The sequence below is a fragment of the Zea mays genome, chromosome 1 (genome assembly GCF_902167145.1).
Source record: "Zea mays cultivar B73 chromosome 1, Zm-B73-REFERENCE-NAM-5.0, whole genome shotgun sequence".
NCBI classification, from domain to species: domain Eukaryota; kingdom Viridiplantae; phylum Streptophyta; class Magnoliopsida; order Poales; family Poaceae; genus Zea; species Zea mays.
In genome coordinates this window covers 37,790,216-37,810,464 of record NC_050096.1, presented here as the reverse complement: position 1 = coordinate 37,810,464, position 20,249 = coordinate 37,790,216, and the positions used below count along the sequence as shown (strand labels likewise).

Here is a 20,249-nt window from a genome sequence, read left to right as displayed (position 1 = left end):
CTGCCGCCTCTTCTCACTCCCACGTCATGCCCACTGCCGCACACCTGCCTCCTCCAGATCTCGCCGCGACCTACATCCCCGGCGTCGCGGCCGGCTCCACTAGCCCAGGCCTTCGACCATCGTCTTCCTCCGCCGCGCACTCCATCTCGCCATGTCGCCCGTATGGGCGTATGGACCGAGCACTTTCTTTTCCTCCTGTCTCCGCTCGGCCACCTTCGCCGCTGCTTCGCTCCATCCGCGCCAACCCCAGAACCACCCCTCGCGTGCCTGGCCTTCTGCACTGCTCTGTCCACCGACCCACCACCACCTCCTCCTACTAAGGTTAGGGCACTCGTCGCAGGCCCCGTTGCGCTCGGCTCAGTGCGGAGGCCGTCGCGGGCCGTCGTTATGTGCCTTCGCCGCCGCGCGATCCAAATGCTCCTGGACGTCTCCTTCGCCTACGCGCTGGATGTATTGTTCCTCGAATCGCCCTCGTTAAGTCCGGGAAGGCCGAGGTGGATCCCACGGTTGAGCCTCGCCGATGCGCAGGTAGCCGATGTGGTTCATGGGGAACTAGGTATTTATATTTCCATTCATTAATGTTAGCATTGCATGTATCTAAATAGCCTTGATTTTCTTTCGTCAGGTCTTAATTTTGTGCTGGAACAGAATACCCTTAAGTCCATAGAGATAGAGCTAACAGAAGAGATGGCGCCTAACTTGCTGCAGACCGATATGGTTATGCAGTTTGGTCTGCTAGGTGAGCTTGTTCGTTGTAGACAAAATGAGTTTCTGAACTTTAGTTTGGAGCGAAAACTTTACATTTTTTTGGTTAACCTGACTGTTTTGACTGACAGCACAGAGGCCCTTGAGTTTGTTCAGGAAAAAATGTCATCGTTTATGAAGTTAGGTGATGGTTCACAGAAGCTCTTGATTTTGTCATGGGCTGGTGACCCATGATGAAGCTATTGCTACCGGAAGACTAGAAATATAGCATCCCCTTCTAAGGTATTCAATTCTAAAAGTACACTTAAGTAGCAATGACCGCTTAGCCCATCAGTTAAACATGATTTCTGTTGAAATTTCGAAGCCAACTAATTGTATATAGTTAGAACTTGTGTGTGATCTTAATTGAACCCGCCTCCCTTCAGACTTACGTGTGATCTTAGTCTGTCAGTATGACACGTATGGTGAATCCTGCCTACCCATTCTTGTGAATTTTGCTATTTTTAAAACTTACAAAGAATGGTAACATACTTTATTCTAATGGGAATTTTGTCTGATCTATTTACTGTTTAGTGTCCTCAATTATTTCTAGCTACAGGATCATCCAACTCCTTCTCCATATCATGTTTGGTCAGCCTTGCAGGTAGAGTTTTGGGTATTTTGTTATGCTACCACTTCATTGGCGCAAAATCTATAAAAATGTTATTGATGAGTTTCTTGATAATCTTATTTGCTATATTTATCAACTTGGGTTAAGAGTATTTCGAGTTAGTAATATCCTTCTATATTAGAATCTTGAAATGCTATTTGATTTGTTGACACGTTTGGTATTTCATATGTATCCTTTTCTATTCAGAGTCATCTGGTGCCATCTTTGTTTTTTTGTCAATTTATGTTTATATGGTTCCTGATTGTGTGTCTGATATCTAGAAATCACCTTTCGTTGCCTAGCTGGACCATTATAAATTATAGCAGTTTGAGCAGTATGTTGTGCTCTAAAAAGGTTTGAAGTTTTGAGAATTGAGATAGACATAATGAGTGGTCCTTACTATGATCAGTATTCCAGGTGTTGAATTTTGGAGATCAGGGCAAAATTCAGGAAGCCATGGTTCAAATGCATATAAGGTATGATATGTTACTCAAGTAGCCCCAATATGTAGCTTTCTGGATTTGTGCATCATAGAGATTGGACTATTGAATTAAACATTTGTTCTTTGTGCAGAGAAGAAGAGACTGTGATCTGTATCTATGGACAGAACCTTGATTTCGTGTTGGTGGAAGTTAGTCTTAACAATATGGTACCAGAGACTTCGACAAACTATGATTTGTTAAATCACATACTGAATGAACTTAGAGTCCCTCTTATCGGTAAGAGTTTATATTTAGTGCTCTATTATTTTAAGAATTTCTCACATGTCCCAAACTCAACGTTCCATGGTTGTTCTTCTTTACAGCAATATGTTCTTATGACGATGAAGTTGCGCTTTCTAAATATATGAACCTGGCCACCTGGGTGCATGCTTCCATGTGCTGAAGCCATTGGATAGAAGAAGCTTCAGCATTCTGTGGCACCAAGCACTGGAACACAAGTCTAAAAAGGCAGCACCCCAAGGACACTAGGTATTAATAATAGTACCAAAAAATAGAATGTTTCTGTGGGGGATAGATATCCCCTGGGTCCACTAAAGAAGTAAAAGGCCTCACGAAAAGCCCAGGGGCCCAAATAATTCGTAAGGTCATTCTTTCGTGGGCCTAGGGAAAGACAACCAATAAAGAAGACGTGGGACTGATTAGTGCAAACACAGGCGGCCCACAACGTCAAACGAATGAATCACAAACAGAGACCCGACTTTCCCGCGCTGAAGCCCCCATGCAACGGAGCCATGCGAGGATAAGTCGGCGGAGGTTACGTAGGGATAAACTCAAGAGGTTTACTATCTTTCAGCTACTTGTTGTTATCGTATCACATGTAATGCTCCACGGTCGAGTATATAAGGCCTAGGGGGCACCCCTTCAGAACGATCGACCCTATTCTACTTAGCCACCCACAAACATTCTCTGTGCCTTCTACCCAGAGAATCCTCTTGTAACCACGCTCATATACTCATCAGGACGTAGGGTGTTACGCACTTCTAAGCGGCCCAAACCTGCAAACCTTGTCCATTGTCCCTCGTGCGATCGGCACGAACCATTTTGCTACAGTCGTCGATACCGTCCTACTCCTAAAAGCACCTAGAGGGGCAACCCCGGGTGTGCGGTCGGACCCAAAACACCGACAGCTGGCGCGCCAGGTAGGGGGTGTGTCGACGATCCAAGCTAGCTCAATGGCCGTCACCTTCCACAGCAAGATTACCATGCGCCCCGGATCCACATTCTGCTTCGGAACAATCTCATCCGTGGCGGACGAAGAAGGAATTCTACACCGCCTCGCGGATCTACCGGAACGGAAGTCTCCTCCAACAAACTCCGAGGATGCTGGAAAAGCACTACCTCCGGCTCTTCGGAACAAGATCGCCTCCGGGGAGGCTGGAGCTAGAAGCTCGCTGACCCGGAAGACTCCGCTGTCTACTTCCCCAACGAAAGAATGGACACAAGTCATAAGGAAGAAGGAGATCAGAGGGAGGCCAATCATTCTTCCCGTTCCTCCGACCTCAAAGGAGAACGGAAAGAAATCCGCCGCGGCAACAATGCCGTTCTACCCCGACATCCTCTTCATTGGGAGGGTAGAATCGCTCGCCGTCTCCGACGATGAACCGACTGCACCCGGAGAAGAACCGCCTCAGCGAGAGTCCCGCCGACGAAGGAACCGACGCAGGAACATCCGACGACATCACGCAGCTGGAGAACGGGATCCGGAGCAGCCTGTCTCGCGAGACGAGGTCTCAGAGATAGGAGAAACTCCGGAAGAACGCGTCTTCAGGGAACGAAGGAACTCCCGACGACGAGATCGCCGTCGGACTCAGGAGCAAGCCGAGCAAGATGCAAGGCAACGACGCGAGAATCCGCTCTTCGAGCGCAACCTGAACCCCGACTTCGCCCGAACTATGAATACGCCGAGCGAAGTCGGAGGCGTTCTGGCCCGGATAGCCGACGGACTTCCTCGGACCCCCGACGCCGAGGGATACCGGCGCCTGTTCACTCAGGCAGCCAATCATCTTCTACCGCTCGCCCATCCGCCGAACGATCTGCGACACGCCATCAACAGTCGCCGAGACGCGCGAAGCTCTATCAATGCTTCGCGCGAAAGGCGGCACGAGAACGAAATTCGCCGTCGGGAGGAGTATGACCGAGATCATGGCTTCCCGACTCAAAGCCAGGCCACCCGAACTGAGTCAGCAACGGCTTCAACCGGTGGAACCTCCCGGGAACGGTCGAGGAACCACCACCACCACTCCCCTCCCCGGGACAGGCGCCATCCTCGACGACAGGAGGACACGTGCGGAGTATCTGCTCTTACTCCGCGCCTTAGGGCCATCCAATGGCCTCCAAACTTCAAGGTATCCAACGTCGACAAATATGAACCTAAGCAGGACCCAGGGGGCTGGTTAGCCGTCTACACCACCGCCGCTCGGGCTGCCGGGGCATCTGAGGACGTCATGACTGCGTATCTGCCCATCGTCCTCGGGCAAGACGCACTGCAGTGGCTACGGCATCTACCCCGACACTGCATCGACGACTGGGGAGACTTCAGCCGACGTTTCACCGCCAACTTCCAATCTCTCTCCGACAAGCCGGCGCAACCATGGGACCTCAAATCCATCAAGCGCCGGGGAGATGAGACTCTCCGGTCATACCTTAAAAGGTTCCAGACCATGAGAAACCGCATCCCCGAGGTCACGGAGGCGGCCGTGATCGAGGACTTCTACAGAGGATCTAATGACTCGGCTTTCGTCCGAACCATACTACAAAAGGCGCCAACCACCTCCGAGGAGCTGTTCCGGGAAGCCGACCTCTACATCACCGCTGACGAGCGGGCCCAGGACCTCATCGGAGGAACAAAACCTGTACCAGCGGCACCACGACGCGACGCGAACCAGCCGCCCGACAAGCGCTGGGAAAAGAGGCCTCGCGAAGAGGTACACGCCGCCGGACCACCCGCCTCTCGCGCCCGAGGAGGACCTCGTGGAGGCAAACGCACGCTGGACGACATCCTCGACGCCCAGTGCCCGTACCACAAGGATATGCGCCACACTCTCCGCAACTGCCGGGACTTCAAGCACTCCGTCGGGCATGGCCGACCCTTCCAACCTCTACCACCTCCTCCTCCGAGGGGAGGACCAGACGAACCACGACAACCCCATCAGCCGGAGGAAGGGGGAGGCGGAGCTTTCCCGCGCGTTGACAGGGAGGTCAACGTCATCTTCGGCGGACATGGGTCGCAGGAGAACAAGAGACAACAAAAGCTCAACGACCGCCAGATACTGGTGGCGACCACCGGCCCTCCCGCCCCGTACCGGTGGTCGGAGCACCCAATCACGTTCACTCGGGAGGATCAATGGCTCAACTTCGACCACCCAGGCAAATACCCGCTCCTCGTCGATCCGGTGATCCGAGAGAGCCGGGTGAAGAAGGTGCTAGTGGACGGGGGGAGCAGCATCAACGTCACCTTCCCCCGCACACTTCAAGGCTTGGGAGTTCACCTCAAAGAGCTCCACGAGTCAGACACTCCTTTCTTCGGCATCGTGCCGACGGAAGGGGAGTATCCGCTGGGCCACATCTACATGCCGGTCACCTTCGGGACTCCGGATAATTACAGAACCGAGTTCCTGAGGTTCGAGGTGGCGAACTTCGACTGCGGGTACAACGCCATCGTCGGAAGGCCAGGGCTGGCCAAGTTCATGGCCATTCCACACTACACGTACATGATACTGAAGATGCCAGGACCACGAGGAATCATAACTGTACGCGCCGACTTCCAAGGCGTCGCAGAGTGTTTCCGAGTGGCCATCCAGGCGGCCCTCACCACCAAGCCATCAGGGATTTCTTCTACACCGGCGAACTCTAAGCCTGACGAAGACCTCGCCGTGCCGGCAAACGAAGCTCAGGTCGCGACCTCTATGCGGCCGATTGAAGACACCAAGCGGATCAACCTGGGTTTCGCTGATGAGCGCAAGACGGCCATCATCAGCTCCAGTTTGAGTGACAAATAGGAAAGCGCGCTCGTCCAGTTCCTGCAAGATAACCGAGACGTATTCGCATGGCAACCTGCGGATATGCCGGGAGTCCCAAGAGAACTGGCCGAGCACAAATTGAAGGTCTATCCCCAGGCGAGGCCAATCCGGCAAAAGCTGCGTCGTTTCACGCCCGACAAGAGAGAGGCCATTCGTGCCGAGTTAGCTCGCTTGGTCGCGGCCGGATTTATTAGAGAAGTATTACACCCCGAGTGGTTAGCCAACCCTGTTCTTGTACTCAAAAAGAATAAAGTGGATTGGCGCATGTGCGTCGACTATACCGATCTCAACAAACACTGTCCGAAGGATCCCTTCGGGCTCCCAAGGATAGATCAAGTGGTGGATTCTACCGCTGGATATTCGATGCTGTCTTTCTTAGATTGCTATTCCGGGTATCATCAGATTAGTTTGGCAAAAGAAGACGAGGAAAAAACGGCATTTATCACCCCATTCGGTGCTTTCTGTTATACCTCCATGCCGTTTGGCCTCAAAAACGCTGGAGCGACTTATCAGAGAGCTATTCAAACATGCTTAGCCGATCACTGGGGCAAGCGTGTGGAAGCTTACGTGGACGATGTGGTGATCAAAACGGAGAATCCAAAAAACTTCATCGAAGACTTACAGCTGGTTTTCAACAGTTTGAGAAGATATAGATGGAAGCTCAATCCTGAAAAATGTGTCTTCGGGGTACCAGCGGGGAAGTTACTCGGATTTATTGTCAGTCACCGGGGAATTGAAGCTAATCCAGATAAGATCGAAGCTATCATGAAGATGGAAGCTCCTCGGTCACAGAAGAAGGTTCAGCGACTCACCGGATGTATGGCAGCCCTGAGCAGATTCATATCCAGACTGGGAGAAAAAGGTCTGCCATTTTATAAACTGCTGAAAAAGGTGGATAAGTTTCAATGGACTTCAGAGGCACAAGAAGCTCTAGACGCACTGAAGAAATTCCTGACAACACCGCCAGTATTGAAACCGCCCCGGCGAGCTATGCCGACTCAGCCGGCTGAAGATCTGCTGTTATATATCTCTTGCACGACTCACGTGGTAAGCACTGCGTTGGTAGTCGAGCGAGTGGAAGAAGGGCATGCCTACCCGGTCCAACACCCCGTCTATTTCATCAGTGAGGTTCTAGGCCCATCGAAGAAAAAGTATCCTCAAGTTCAGAAGCTATTATATGCAGTACTTCTAACTGCCCGCAAGTTGCGTCACTACTTTGACGACCACAAAGTCATAGTAGTTACTGGTTTTCCAATAGGGGACATTCTTCACAACAAGGAAGCCATTGGCCGAATAGCCAAGTGGGCTTGCGAGTTGGGGTCCCATGATATCGAGTTCCGACCTCGCACTGCCATCAAAACTCAAGCACTGGTCGACTTCGTATCAGAATGGACAGAACAGCAAGTGCCGGATAATCCAGAAACCGCAGAAGTATGGCGAATGTATTTTGATGGCTCGTTGAAGCTGCAGGGAGCAGGAGCAGGAATTCTCTTCACTGCACCGGGAGGCGAACACCTCAAGTACGCTCTCCAATTGCTATTCCCGGCCTCTAACAACGCAGCCGAGTATGAAGCTTTGATACACGGATTAAACATCGCCATATCACTGGGTGTCAAGAGACTGATGGTATATGGGGATTCTCTGGTAGTCATCAGTCAGATAAACAAGGAATGGGATTGTTCAAATGATTCAATGGGGAGATACTGCGCCGCCGTCCGAAAGCTAGAAGATAAATTCGAAGGTCTGGAGTTTCATCATATAGAAAGAGATCGGAACACGGCGGCTGATATACTGTCAAAGCTCGGATCTGGTCGAACTCAGGTCCCGCCCGGGGTCTTCGTGCAAGAAATCCTTCAGCCGAGCATCTCGATGGATCAGAGGGAAGAGTGCAACATCATAGACCAACCCGAGCCAGATTCTGATGACTGGAGGCAACCGATTATTAAGTATATAAAGAATGAAGAAGAGCCAGATGACAAGAACTCAGCAGAGCGCATTGCCAGACAATCAGCTCACTACACACTCATTGGGGAGGTATTATATCGGAGGGGCGCGTCAGGCGTCCTCATGAAGTGCGTTCTCCCGTCCACCGGGAAGCAACTTTTGGAGGAAGTCCATGCAGGGCAGTGCGGAATACATGCAGCATCCAGAACATTAGTTGGGAAGGTTTTCAGGTCGGGATTCTATTGGCCGACAGCAAAGAATGATGCAGCCGAGCTAGTTCAGAGATGCGAAGCTTGCCAGTACCTGTCAAAACAACAGCACCTGCCAGCACAGCAACTACAAACCATACCAGTAACTTGGCCTTTTGCATGCTGGGGATTGGATATGATTGGACCTTTTAAGAAAGCTCAAGGAGGATACACCCATGTATTGGTGGCGATTGACAAGTTCACTAAATGGATAGAGTTTCAGCCCATTGCCTCTTTAACCTCTGCTAAAGCCGTGGAATTCATACAAAGCATAATATTCAGATTTGGGGTACCAAACAGTATCATCACTGACTTGGGATCCAACTTTACCAGCTCAGAATTCTTTGACTTCTGCGAGCAGAAAAGCATTCAGATCAAGTATGCATCTGTAGCCCATCCGAGAGCCAATGGGCAGGTTGAGCGAGCCAACGGAATGATATTGGAGGCACTCAGAAAGAGGGTCTTTGATAAAAATGAAAAATTTGCAGGAAAATGGATAAGAGAATTGCCTTATGTTGTTTGGAGCTTGAGAACTCAACCTAGCCGGGCCCTGCATGGAAACACTCCTTTTTTCATGGTCTATGGATCAGAAGCAGTGCTACCCGCTGATCTCAAGTTTGGGGCGCCAAGATTGATTTTCGAAAGCATAGCGGAAGCTGAGGCCACCAGGCTGGAAGATATCGATATACTTGAGGAAGAACGACTGAATGCAGTAATACAGTCAGCGCGATACCAGCAGACTCTAAGGCGTTATCACGATAAGGCCGTGCGGCAAAGGTTCTTTTCAGTAGGGGACCTCGTCCTCCGCCGAATTCTAACGGGGGAGGGACGACACAAGCTATCACCCTTATGGGAAGGACCCTTCATAGTGGCAGAGGTCACTCGACCCGGATCGTATCGCCTCACCCAGATGGATGGTACAGAAGTCGGGAACTCTTGGAACATAGAACACCTCAGAAAGTTTTACCCCTAGCTGTACTTCAAAACAGCCGGGGCGGCCATGTACTCTGTAAAGTGGAAATATGTCATCAATAAAGAGAAATTTCAAAGATACTTGATTCATTTATGATTGACCTGCATTCTTACTTAACTCGGGGTGACCACTATGCCCTACAAACGGAGCAATCGGCTTAAGTCGGCAACGATTTAAGGCGGTGCAACATGCTCACGCTTACTTAACTCGGGGTGACCACTATGCCCTACAAACGGAGCAATCGGCTTAGGTCGGCAACGATTTAAGGCGGTGCAACATGCTCACGCTTACTTAACTCGGGGTGACCACTATGCCCTACAAACGGAGCAATCGGCTTAAGTCGGCAACGACTTAAGGCGGTGTAACATGCTCACGCTTACTTAACTCGGGGTGACCACTATGCCCTACAAACGGAGCAATCGGCTTAAGTCGGCAACGATTTAAGGCGGTGCAACATGCTCACGCTTACTTAACTCGGGGTGACCACTATGCCCTACAAACGGAGCAATCGGCTTAAGTCGGCAACGACTTAAGGCGGTGCAACATGCTCACGCTTACTTAACTCGGGGTGACCACTATGCCCTACAAACGGAGCAATCGGCTTAAGTCGGCAACGACTTAAGGCGGTGCAACATGCTCACGCTTATTTAACTCAGGGGTGACCACTATGCCCTACTAACGGAAGTTACCGGCTAAAAGTAATTGATGGTTTTAAACCAATATAGCATGCTCACGCTTATGCAGTTCAAGGGATGATCTCCATATCCCACAAACAGACTTCATAATTATCATGTAGCATACCACAAATTTGCAAACTAATAAATTCTGATACGATAAGAAAGAAATCGTAACATTCGAGTGATAAGCTGATGTCCTCTAGATAAATACTCGCTCATGCTAACTGCGCGCTCAAAGCACGCGAACTGTTTCTTTATCTTCCAATGTCTCTTTCAGGAACGACTGACGAAGAAGGGCGATTCGAGGAATCAGGGGCAGCAACCACATCGGCTCTTATATCCTCGGGGACAACCACGCCAGGTCTTCTCATCAAAATTCGTCCCGCCCGAATGGCCTTGTCCAGGGCCTTATCGCGCTGAGTTTTGAAAGTGACAGCAGCCTCTTCAGCAACTTTAACAGCCTGCTGAGCAGTTTCCAACTCCCGAGCAATGGTTTTCTTGGAAGCTCGGAGTTCCTTGATGGAGGCATCCTTTGCTGATAGCAACTGTGTAAGGCGGGCCACTTCGTCCGAAGATTCTTGCAGTTGACGACGCTGATTGTCAAGTTCCTCCATCGTAAAGCGGTGGCTCCTCTCCAAGATGGTCAGCGAATTACTGGAATCCCGGTACAGTCTGTCCAAATTGTCACGAGAAGCAGCAAGGCTACGTTTCTCTTCCTACAAGCAAAAATCAAGCTCATTCAGAATTCAAGATCGTGATAAGGCGAAGCACAGGTTCGTAAGCTACCTTCTCAGAGTTAAGCTGAGCATGAAGAGAAGAACTCAGAGCGTTAGCGTCATCCAAAGCCGCAGAGACCTGACTCAACTCGATCTGACTTTGAGAATACTTCTCCTCGAAGTCAGCACATCGTTGAGTCATCTCGGCTTGATCTTGAGAATGTTTTTCTTCAAGAACTATGATCTGCCGAGTCATCCCTATCAAGAAGTATTCAAACAAAACGAGATCAGAAGGTAAAACAACCTACGGACAAGAGCAAAGAAGAAGAAGAAAAGGACACTGACCAGCATTGATGGCCTCCAACTCAGACACACGACGGCGAAGCGACACTGGATTCCAACACTCGAGAGATGATGCCACTTCTGGGGTAGAAGCACCCTGTGATTTCAGTTGACTGACCAATCCATTCACCAAAGCCTGACGAGAAGAACAGATGAGTATAATGACAGCAATTCATGCAACATAGAGATCAAATTAAAGCACGGCACAGCACCTGGAGGTTGGAAAAGAACGAAGAGATCCCCAGGTCAGGAGAAATCAGCTGGTAATCAGGTATCAGACCACCACCCGAAGCAGCTCGTAGTAGGCCAGCAGGAACAAGCTCAGTACATTCAGCAGAGTTCAACTTCAGACCAGTGGGGATGCTGCCCTCCAAAGCGACCCCCTGATCCGAAGTTCGAGCCACCATCATGCCGCCAGAATGTGGAGGTGAACCCACATGAACATCCATAGAAGTGCAGGAGGGAGACCCCACTCGGACACCCTCGGGGGCTGGGTCAAGGTTGGCACTGCCCACTTGAGCCGGGTCACCCCCGGCAACACCCTCGGGGGCTGGGAAGTGGCCTACACTCCTCACCTGAGTTGAGTCCTCCCCGGCGACACCCTCGGGGGCTGGGCACATGTCAGCACCATTCAAAGGATCCAAGCTCTCTGCCATGACCACCTCTAAGGTCGACGGGCCTTCAGCTGTTTCCACAGGATCAGGACGGTCCAAGTCATTATCCCGGCCCTCAAGATCGCGCTCTAAGGTCGACGAGGCACGGGACGACCTCAACCCTGCATCTGGCACGGCTGCGCAAATTTCTGTTGCATCAACGTCTGCAGGTTCCAACAGCAAGTTCTCAGGGACCATATCCTCTAGAGCTTGATCAAAATTGGTCATGGACAGTTCTTGCAGACCAATAAGAGCAGACAAGGCAGGAGAAGGAACCCCACTACTACCACCGCTAGCGACGAGCTGCCGACTGTTTTTCCGAATTAATGGAGTTTCATTCTCTTCTTCCTCATCTTCCACAGCAGCAGCGCAGACAGCATCCTCATTAGGGTCAGCAACAGGCGGAGCACACCCATTGGGATCAACGTCAGCTAGACCAGTTGCAGTCTTTTCTTCAGCAGTAGGAGCTAAGGTGCTGGCGTCCTCATCAAAGCTAGACACTCGCCGGAGGCGTCTTCTTTTCCTTTTCTGATCATCAGCAAAAGGCTCGGGCTGACTGGTTCGGCTAGGACGCCTCGGGCGAACATTGGCAGGTTTCGAGACATCCAAGGTCGCAACAACCTCTGGAGGCGGCACCACTGCCAGTGTACCATCAGGAACAGTATCAGACGAATCCTCAGCTAGCAGATCGAGCATGTCATTTATGTCTGCGTCACTAGGGTTCAGGGGCACTTCAAAATAGACATGTCGTTCATCATCAGGTATCTCCCCGAGCGAAGCAACTAAGGAACGGACATCTTCAGCAGAAGGTCGAACTCTAAGACCCAAATTGCTATCTGTCACGGGCGGATTGGACACAAAAAGAGTGAAATCTTTGGGAGAAGGCAGATTCCAAGCCGAGTATGCCACTGGAGCTCCAACGTTCGAAACCTTACCCCTGAGGATCATCTCGAGTCGGCTCACCAAATCAACAGAAGGAATTCTCCTATTAGTAACTCGAGTTGGGTCGGCCAGCCCTCTGTAAAGATATGCTGGATAGGCCCTGTCCTTCAGCGGCTGAATGTTTTTGAAAACAAAATCTGTGACCACAGCTTCGGCAGTCAGACCTCTCTCTTTCAGTAATCCAACCTCAGCAAGCAACACGCCCGCCTCGGCTACTTCTTGGTCCGTGGGAGATTCAGTCCAACTCGGAGTGCGAACGTCTGCCTGTCTCCCTGAACGAGGGGGAAGAGAGTTTCCATAATTGTCCACTATAAACCACTCCAGACGCCAACCTTTAATGCTATCCTTGAGGGGTATCTCGAGATACTCGGTCTTCCGCCCCCGGCGCATCTCTAAACTGGCACCTCCGACCAATTGATGTTGCCCCCCGGCCATCCCAGGACGGCAGTGATACAAATATTTCCATAAGCCAAAATGCGGCAGCACGCCAAGAAAAGCTTCGCAAAGGTGAACGAAAATAGAGATTTGGAGAATGGAGTTAGGGTTCAGGTGAGTCAGGTTGATATGATAAAAATCAAGGATGCCACGGAAAAAAGGAGATATGGGAAGGCCGAGGCCGCGAAGAAGGAAAGGGGTATAGACCACTGATTCGTGGGTATCCTCGGTTGGGACAGTAGTCCCATGGCAAGAACGCCAAGAACAGAGTTCCCGTGGAGGGAGAACCCCGACGGAAACAAGGCGGAGAAGCTCAACTTCAGAAATCACAGACATATGGTTACCTGCGAAGGGTAACTGACTGTTGGGATCGATGGCGGGGATCACTGCAGCAGACGAGTTCGCGGTTTTCCTCTTGGGCGCCATTCTTGCTTCTCGCTAGCGAAACAGAGTGGGAGGCGAGTGGCAGAGAAGATTCAGATGCGGAAATGCAAGAACTAGGGCACGGAAAGCAAAGGCGGCTGAAAGCGCGACACTTAAGGGATATTCTTGAGCCAGATACCTTTTGAAAAAGTGCCCGGTCATCACCCAGCGGTCATCTCCGAAATCTCAGCACGCCACGTGGATATCTAACAGTTATTTCCAAGAAAACCAATGTGCCATCTCATCACTCGGCCATTTTCCTCAAAGAAACTTGAAGAAGCTGGCTATCGCTCGGCGTTGCCTCTAAAACGCCGACCATGGATTAAATCGCTCGGCATTACTTCTAAAATGCCGACGCCGACTTGCTATCACTCGGCGCTGCCTCTAATACGCCGACCACGTGTTCAATCGCTCGGCATTACTTCTAAAATGCCGACGCCGACTTTCAACCACTCGGCGCTGTCTCTAAAACGCCGACCACGTGTTCAATCGCTCGGCATTACTTCTAAAATGCCAACGCCGACTTTCAACCACTCGGCGCTGTCTCTAAAACACCGACCATGTGTTCAATCGCTCGGCATTGCTTCTAAAATGCCGACGCCGACCTTCAATCACTCGGCGCTGCCTCTAAAACGCCGACCACGTGTTCACACGCCCAGCATTACTTCTAAAATGCTGATGCCGGTATTCTATCACTCGGCGTTATTTCTAAAATGCTGGTCTTGTGTTCGATTGCTCAGTGTTACTTCTAAAACGCTGATGTCAATCTTCACAACTGCTCGGCGTTATTTCTACTACATCAAAAGAATCGATTCAACATTTAGCAAAACCAGTGAAGAGTCATCAAAAAGAGGAAATAAACGACAACTTTCATTGAAGGGAAGTTAACAAGTTACAAACCAACTCTTTATGAGTTGATACTTCCCTAATTCTACTCTACACTACTACTACTACTAAATTACACTAATTACTACTACATTATATACTAAACTATACTAAAATCTAAAAAGACCAGTGGCACCTAGCCACTGGCCCTGCCCCTGCCGTCGCCGCCGCCCCGGGTGCTGCCCCTGCTGCTGCCCCTGGTGCTGTCTCCGCTGCCGCCGCTGCCGCCCTTGGTGCCGCCTCTGCCGTCGCCGTCGCCCCCGCCACTGCTGCCGCCGTCGTCATCGTCGTCGTCGTCGTCGTCGTCGTCTTCACCCTCCTCGCCGCCGTCCGAGTCCTCCTCATCCGAGGAGTACTCCGACTCATCCGAGCCTTCGAGCCCGGCGCGCTCGACGGCCCGGATGTATGTCCAGACCTCCGCGGCTATCCCCTGGGAGTCGTCCGAGTCATCGGACGACGCCGGGGGAGAGACGGGAGCCGGAGACCCCTCGGGCTCGGAGGAGAACTCCTCCTCCGAGTACTCCGAGTCGCCAAACTCCTCTGATGGAGGAGTCGGCTCACGCTTACGCTTGTTGTTCTTGCCCATGGTTGAGAGCTTTGGGAGAGAAGAAGGAGAAGAGGCAGTAAGAAGCAACGAAGAGATGCGAAGAAACCAGAGAAGCAAAAGGGTTATTTATAGAAGGGAAAGGCAACCGCTCACTTCTAACCGCGGTCACTGAACAGTCGCAAGGCATTCAATAAGCACTTCCACCCACCCGAAGACACGTCAGGCGGCGGACGCCGTTTCATGCAACACTACACCCATTGGGACTCCAGTCAACAGCGCAAAGGATATGATTACACTAGCCGTCCCATCGCATTACTACTCAGAGGCAACCAGGCTAAAACACTCAGCGTACCAAGCCGTCCCTTGCCCACACCCATTGGGGGGGGGACGCCCAGGAATTATCAGTATATTTTTCAAACGGTCACATCCGTGCAGGGCGTGCAGTGAATACCTCAAGACAAAAATGAGATATCAACAAGAGTTAGAGGGAAGCCAAATATAGCCAGCGGAGTGCAAAATATGGTCGACAGAAATGACTTGAAGACTAGACAGAGAACGTCCATCAAATGTCCAATCAGTCACAGAGCAAATAAATTACACTACCTAGCGAGATATGGATGGATTGCGAACTCGGCTGCAAAAGACAGAAAACATGCTGACCTCTGAAGCATAAAAACTGATGACATAGCACGGATGACATCATGCCAATTTTTTACAAGCAGAAAGGATAATTCTCAGCAAAAGGACACAGAAGGAAGACCTTCGAGTGGATTATCCTCAAAAATCCACTTGAAGGTCGGGGGCTACACCCATTGGGTGCACCTTCGGTGCACCCCATGGATTATCATTCTAAATCAATATAGTGCCGACCTCTAAGGCGTAGAACAAGATTGGAAAGGTCAATCCTCAACTGAGATACAGGAACGCGAATGGAGATAATCTTTGGAGAAGACCTTTGAGTAGATTATCTTGTAAAATCTACTCAAAGGTCGGGGGCTACACCCATTGGGAGCACCTCCGGTGCACCCAATGAAGTCTAGAGTCTTACAATCCAAAATGCCGACCTCTAAGGCACAAGCACAAAACCAAACTTTGGTCGAACGAGTGATCAGAGCCAGAGAAAACAGCAGGAAGTCATTTTCCGGACCTTGGATCTTTGAGTTGATTACCTCTAAATTAACTCAAAGATCGGGGGCTTGTGGGGGATAGATATCCCCTGGGTCCACTAAAGAAGTAAAAGGCCTCACGAAAAGCCCAGGGGCCCAAATAATTCGTAAGGTCATTCTTTCGTGGGCCTAGGGAAAGACAACCAATAAAGAAGACGTGGGACTGATTAGTGCAAACACAGGCGGCCCACAACGTCAAACGAATGAATCACAAACAGAGACCCGACTTTCCCGCGCTGAAGCCCCCATGCAACGGAGCCATGCGAGGATAAGTCGGCGGAGGTTACGTAGGGATAAACTCAAGAGGTTTACTATCTTTCAGCTACTTGTTGTTATCGTATCACATGTAATGCTCCACGGTCGAGTATATAAGGCCTAGGGGGCACCCCTTCAGAACGATCGACCCTATTCTACTTAGCCACCCACAAACATTCTCTGTGCCTTCTACCCAGAGAATCCTCTTGTAACCACGCTCATATACTCATCAGGACGTAGGGTGTTACGCACTTCTAAGCGGCCCGAACCTGCAAACCTTGTCCATTGTCCCTCGTGCGATCGGCACGAACCATTTTGCTACAGTCGTCGATACCGTCCTACTCCTAAAAGCACCTAGAGGGGCAACCCCGGGTGTGCGGTCGGACCCAAAACACCGACAGTTTCACCATCTACCGTAAAGCCCAAGGAAGTGCTTATCCTGAAAGCAATGGATATGAAGAGCCAAAGAAGCAGAATCGGGTCACATGGACCATTGAGCTCCATGAAAAAGTTTTTGGAGGCTATCGAATCTCTTGGGGGAAACAAGTGTAAGTATATCTCATACCTAAAACATGACCATGTGCCTTTTATTTTATTTTTTTGTGTGGCTAACAGCGGCTACACGTGAGAGGATCATGCACCTGATGACTGTGAAGATATAAGCAGCCATCTCTAGGTGGGTGATTAACTGATTATTTGTACTGAAGACCCATCCTCTAAAACTTACTTATAAGCTTGATTTTCTAATATTGGAGCTTTCAAGGAAGCGCTAATTTTGCTATTATCTAATAACAGCTGAGTTTTGCATCCTAGATCATGCCAAAAGGCAGTCTAGGACTCTAGGTTAAGTGCTGATCTTGTATTCATGCAAGCACACAATGATAATATTAATAATAATAATAATAATAATAATAATAATAATAATAATAATAATAATAATAATAATAATAATATAGTATATGCCTCGAGAGACCGTTAAGGCTGAACAATTATTTTTGGAGAATAGATGGATTTGATCACGGCTGTTCTCGAAGAACCGAAACAGTCAGTCTGATCCAAGGAACCACATTTCAATGTAGCTCGCCTTAAATTAATTCAAGAGAGGTGGTTCAACGATATAGTGAAAACTACATGTTCTTTTGAATCATTTTCCCATCATTGCTTAAGTACTTACCATTTACCAATGTTCTTTGAAAGCTACCAATGTTCTCTAACCACAGTTTAATCCGTGTAGTCGACTATTTGTATTTTAAGAAAAAAACATCTCATCAACAATGGCTGCGAGCGCAAGATTTATTTTGGTTAACTTTGCATGTGTCGTATGCATCCTCGTATACAATGAATTCAGATGCCGATTTATTTTTGGTAGATGGAACATGACATAGGGAATATTTATGGAGCTTTTATACTCACATTCTTGCATTTGTTGTTTGCAGCCTCGTGAAACCTGGAGTTTGAACACATGGCTGTTCCCATGGCTTTTGTAGATGAAGTGGAGCAGCGCTTGTTGTTTTGTAAGGTTTATGTATATAACTATGTGGATTGCAATAGCCCTAATACCATGTATATACCTCCCGCTGTGGTGCCTATGAGCCTGTCCCTACGTACAACACCTAACGTAGGCTTGGATCCTGTCATCTTATTTTGAATCAGTTTCTTGCTGTATCAAGCCTGTTCATTACACTGCTATATCTCTATGTATGATAACTTGTGTGCTGAAACAGAAAACAACCGCAACTTTAATATAAATTATGTTCAGTCTCTCTATGTGCTTATTATGAACATTGCTATGTTGCTCTGTCTTTATCGTACTAACCACTTTTGTGGGAAATTCCATCTTTGAAGCAACAATTGTGCTAGATAATTCATCAATAAATGTTTGCTATTGATTTTTATCTTGTGATGGATAGGGCGCCCGAAGGGGCGTCACCTGATCTAGTACATTAGTTAGGATAGGACTAGGTCTCTTTGGGCAGAGAGCATACCTAGGGGTGGTAACGGGCCATTTAATTTAGCCTAGCAATTTTAAGGACCGAATCAAGTTATGACCGGATCATAAAACAATACAATTTTGAATTAACAAAATTAAGGGTCTTGTTGATTTGTGAAGCAAGTATTAGGGTCATGATCCATTACCACCCCTAAGCATACCCAACATTCCCTTCTTTGTTCTCGTTTTTCTTGTTCTTTTAGCTCTATATGTTTCACCCTTTGCCAAATCAATATATCGAGACCAATGCATTACGGAGATTAATTATGTATCACTAAATTCATTGATAGAGCAAATTTCTCTATAATTCTTCTATAGCCCCTTGATCTAGAATCATATACTTTCCTTTAAACCCATATCAGTTATATACTGCCTAAATACGCTGGGTGTAATGCTTTTTATGAGCGAAACCACTAGCCTCTGATGGTTTTCATATGCTCAATTTTAATAATTTGATCTTGAATCTTCTCCTTAACAACATAACACTTATTATCAATGTACTTAGCAACCCCAACTGACTTATTATTGTGGAAGTAAAATATTGTTGACTTATTATTGCAATATATTATCAATAGTCTTTCTATACTAACAACAACTCTTGATTCGGGTATAAACTTTTACTCGTATTGCCCGCCTAGTTGCCTCATATGTTTTCACAAACTCGACTTGCATCGTCGACGAGACAGTCGACGACTGTCTGTTTGCAACTATTCTAATAAATAGCCCCCAACAAGTGTGCATAAGCAGACATCAATATATTAACATAACATGTTTAGTTGACATCTGAATATGTGACTATCTCAAGGAACTAGATCTTCTATATGTAAGCATCCCAGTTGTGAATGCTAAGTGAGTCCAAGTACAGATTTGAGCGATGCTTCCGGTAGCTGAAACATACGATACTTACTTCATCTATTTTTTCTCATACTGATTCTTGCACTGATAATTCTAAACTTATCATCCTTGACTATTGGCATAGGTGAGCGCCTACACTTATGCATGCCATACCTCTTTAGTATATTTTTATGTATGCTTTCTCTAAAAATCTTAAACTCCTCTATATATGTCTCTGTGAATTTCTATTCCTAGCACATATAAGGCTTCCGTCATGTGTTTCACATCAAAATTTGAGGAAAAAATTATTTGTCTATAGCAGGAGGTTCTTATCACCCCTAGCCAATAGTATGTCATATACATACAGAACTAGGAAGTTAAACTTTGCATGAATTATCTTCCATGTTGATAGTCGCCTAGAGGGGGGGGGGTGAATAGGGCGAAACTGAAATTTACAAATATAAACACAACTACAAGCCGGGTTAGCGTTAGAAATATAAATGAGTCCGAGAGAGAGGGCGCAAAGCAAATCCCAAGCGAATAAGCAAGAGAGACACGGAGATTTGTTTTACCGAGGTTCGGTTCTTGCAAACCTACTCCCCGTTGAGGAGGCCACAAAGGCCGGGTCTCTTTCAACCCTTCCCTCTCTCAAACGGTCCCTCGGACCGAGTGAGCTTCTCTTCTCTAATCAAAGCCGGGAACAAAACTTCCCCGCAAGGGCCACCACACAATTGGTGCCTCTTGCCTTGATTACAATGGAGTGTGATCTCAAGAACAAGTGAGAAAGAAAAGAAGCAATCCAAGCGCAAGAGCTCAAATGAACACGGCAAATCACTCTCACTAGTCACTAGGGCTTTGTGTGGAATTGGAGAGGATTTGATCTCTTTAGTGTGTCTAGAATTGAATGCTAGAGCTCTTGTAGTAGTTGAGAAGTGGAAAACTTGGATGCAATGAATGGTGGGGTGGTTGGGGTATTTATAGCCCCAACCACCAACCTTGACCGTTGGCTGGAGGCGTCTGCTCGATGGCGCACCGGACAGTCCGGTGCACACCGGACAGTCCGGTGCCCCTGCCACGTCATCACTGCCGTTGGATTCTAGCCGTTGGAGCTTCTGACTTGTGGGCCCGCCTGGGTGTCCGGTGCACACCGGACATGTACTGTTTGATGTCCGGTGCACCGGTATGGGCAAGTCTGACGTCTGCGCGCGCTGCGCGCGCATTAAATGCACCGCAGAGAGCCGTTGGCGCCGAAGAGAGCCGTTGCTCTGCTGGCACACCGGACAGTCCGGTGCACACCGGACAGTCCGGTGAATTTTAGCGGAGCGACTGCCGCGCGAACCCGA

General features: G+C 48.8%; 2 pseudogenes across 3 annotated transcripts; both read left to right on the top strand.

The window, feature by feature from the left end:
* Positions 1-425: 425 nt before the first annotated feature.
* On the top strand, positions 426-2,353 carry LOC103634112 (uncharacterized; annotated as a pseudogene). Of its 2 annotated transcripts, none has more exons than XR_002266648.2 (6): positions 426-528; positions 626-739; positions 842-987; positions 1,772-1,830; positions 1,928-2,073; positions 2,160-2,353. The product of XR_002266648.2 is annotated as an uncharacterized protein, transcript variant X2 (transcript). The 2 variants fall into 2 exon arrangements; XR_002266647.2 differs by having other exon boundaries at positions 837-987.
* A 14,135-nt stretch (positions 2,354-16,488) lies between these two features.
* Positions 16,489-17,765, top strand: LOC109943606 (uncharacterized; annotated as a pseudogene). The gene is made up of 2 exons (XR_002266650.1): positions 16,489-16,758; positions 17,519-17,765. The product of XR_002266650.1 is annotated as an uncharacterized protein (transcript).
* The last annotated feature ends 2,484 nt before the right edge of the window (positions 17,766-20,249 follow it).